General features: G+C 46.3%; 1 long non-coding RNA gene across 1 annotated transcript in view; it reads right to left on the bottom strand.

The window, feature by feature from the left end:
• Window positions 1-2139, bottom strand: part of LOC142490869 (uncharacterized) — a 17255-nt gene extending 15116 nt beyond the window's left edge. The window contains exon 1 of the long non-coding RNA XR_012800120.1: window positions 2021-2139. This is a non-coding gene — a long non-coding RNA (uncharacterized LOC142490869). The remainder of the gene's footprint in view (window positions 1-2020) is intronic.
• Between the last annotated feature and the right edge of the window lie 910 nt (window positions 2140-3049).

Below are 3049 nucleotides of genomic sequence, written 5' to 3'. Positions count from 1 at the left end.
CCTGGTGGCTTTGCCGCTTTCTATTCTATTTGCTAATGCAGCAGCCATATTAATGACCCCCCCACCAGCTAGAATTAAACTATGGGAAATTAAAGGGTTAATATATTGGTATAAGAACTGAAAATATTGAGGATTTCGCTGCCAGTGAGGTGTGCAACTAATTGCTCTGCAGAGAAAGGGTTCAAATAGGATTTGACACTCCTTAGGGCTGTTATATAGTGTGTGCGGCCGTGCGCGCGTGCGTGCCTGTTCGAAGGCGCGTGCACGTGCTGCATGCTTTTTGTAAGTATGCTGTGAGAGCTGTGAAGGTACAGTGTTTTTGTGTGCTTGTGTGTGTTTATGTGTGTATGTATATGTGTGTGTGTGTGAATGTGTAATTTATTATGTATTAAAAAAAACAAAAAACATTGGTAAAAATAAAATATTTATTAACTTGTGCAGACACAAATACATACACACATACACATATATACATACATACACATGCATACATATATACACACACACACACACACACACACGCACACACATACATATACATACATTCAGTGCTGGTAGCGGCGCCAAAAGATGATTTTCCAGGTCTTTGCCGCTGTCTGTCGGCTCCCCGCTCCCTGCCATTCGCGCGGCCCTTGTATAGAAGGGCTGACTAACCTCAGCCATCTATAACTGCCGCGCACGGTGTAGCACGCCCTACCTCTATAGAACGGCCCTTAGACTACAAGCTCTTCAGCCACTGTTCATGTCTCAAAAAGTCACCTTATTTATTGGATAAAGGCCAGACGAAGTGTTCATGTGCCCAAAACGTCAGCATTTTATATTGGTTGGTATCTCGTGCTGTTCTTCTACGTTGTTGAATTTATAATTGCAGTGCAGTAGACTAACTTTTTCAGAATTTAATCTAAACTGATTTGAGTGGTGTTCCGTTGTTCTGCTGCCACCCATGACTGTAGCACGGGAGTCTGCAAACCTGTCCACAAGAGCCACACACAGGTCAGCTTTTATGGATATCCCTGTTTCAGCACAGGTGACTCAATCAGTGGCCAGTCAAGCACTGAGGCACTGATTGAGCCAGCTGTGCTGAAACAGGGATATCCATAAAAGCTGGCCTGTGTGAGGCTCTTGAGGACAGGTTTGCAGACCCCTGCTCTAGCATATCAAGGTGAGGAGGAGCGCTGCCATCCATATTGTTTTGTATACCCCAGACCTATTCCCCAAATGAATGCTGGTGGAAATCTTCCCAAGCACAGGGAAGAAGGCGCCACAACATATCGAATAAGTGCTAATGTTTCTGCATTATGAAGCTAGGGCCCTTATATCTGTACAGCAATGGGATATACTGTAGGTCAGTATGTATTATAAATTGTGTGTTGATCATTGCCATGCATATTTACTAAGAAATACTATTCCAGGAGACACTTTCTGGGCCATATTTACTTAACAGTGTTACTCCATAAGGCACCTTCTGGGCCAGGAGGAGACATCTTAAAGTCTATTCACTTGAATGGGCCGCAGAATGGTCAAAATGACTAAGCTTTACTGAAAAGTATCTTTTAGGGCAGGGGTGTGGAAACTGGGTTGGGGCACAACATTTTCTGGGGGGGGGGGGGGAGAGTACGGTGCTTACAGAAGCCCTGCACTCTTCCCCAAAGCACAAGGCCTCTGCATATAACTTACCTTGTCTCCGGTGGCCTCTAGTGACGCGTCGCCATGGCAACGCGACTTCTAATGATGTCGAGACATCAGAAAACACCGGAGAAAAGGTAAGGTGTGTGGGGGGAGGGGGTGCGAGCAGGGGGTGGGGGGGGGTAAAGCAGGCAGGGGGACGCAGAAGAAAATGTTTGCGCAGCCCTGTTTTAGAGTAGCATTGCTTAGTAAATATGGCCCCTTAGCAGCATCAGGCACTGAAAGGGTAAATCACCCCTGTGTTATAAAGACGCCCCCATTGCTCGAGTCTACAATCCACTCTCATAAACAGACATGAATAGCTTGCGTGCTTCCCAGGGTCACTTATACAAACCTGAGCCTCATGTCCTGATAGATCGTGTGAAGACTCCCGTGCCTTCTCCCCTCGCTTGCCACATCCACCCTCCCCACTTTCTACGAGCGCCTCCAGAGCAAACGCTATCTCACTCTCTGGAAATGGCAAGTGAGACCCTTGTTGCCATGGTGATGTTTAAGAGCTCTGACTCGGATGCCACGTCTCCATGGCAACTGCATCCAAGCCTTTGGGGAAGTAATGTAGGCTTGTTTTTTTTTTTTTTTTTCTTCCAATGGCAGCAAAGAGGATTTGAAGCATCATTTTACTAGCTCCCTGCTGCACTGCAGTGACAGAGCTTTGCCGTTTTATTATTTGTAACTGGTAAAACGTCCATGTTGCTACACGGAACACTGGGGTCCTAGGAAAGCATAGACACGCTAGCATAGCAATAAGTGTATGTCGCAAGGCCTTGTGTTACCATATCCTCCTGACTTAATGGATCATAATAACCTTCTCCCTCTTCTTCTTCCTAGGGAGGACAGTGCATCTCAGGAGTTACTCCTCTCCCCGCTACCCCTTAACATTCCCTCCCACGCTCTGACATGACCTCAAATGCAATTACTTGGGGGGTGGGGGGGGGGGGAGAGGGAGGGAGGAGAGAGAGTGAAACAGAGTAACAGGAGATGGAGAGAAGCACGTCAGGAGAAAAGAGGGGGCGGAAGGAGAGAGACAAGAAGGGGGAGGGGAGGAGTGAATGGAATAGCAGGAGGTAAGGGGAAAAAAAACCACAGAAGCAGGAATCTACGCAGAAAATAAGAGAAGGCTGGGCGACTTGAGATAAGTAGATTAAAGTGTAAGATGTTGAAAGCAGGAGTGGGTAAAACGACTTGGGAGAGAAGTAGGAGCAGAGGAAAAGTAGAATGAATGTCATTAATTGAAAAGTTGATGAAAGAAAACATGAAGTATTGAGAAAGCCAAATGGGGACATTTGGGATAGTTTCCTAGCTGAAAAATGGGCATTAACCCCTTCAGAGACCTAATGACATGTACAGTGTACGTCAAAAGTGC

This window comes from Ascaphus truei, chromosome 3 (assembly GCF_040206685.1).
Source record: "Ascaphus truei isolate aAscTru1 chromosome 3, aAscTru1.hap1, whole genome shotgun sequence".
Taxonomy (NCBI): domain Eukaryota; kingdom Metazoa; phylum Chordata; class Amphibia; order Anura; family Ascaphidae; genus Ascaphus; species Ascaphus truei.
The sequence above is the reverse complement of the archived record's forward strand: the minus strand, read 5'-3'. Positions and strand labels throughout refer to the sequence as shown.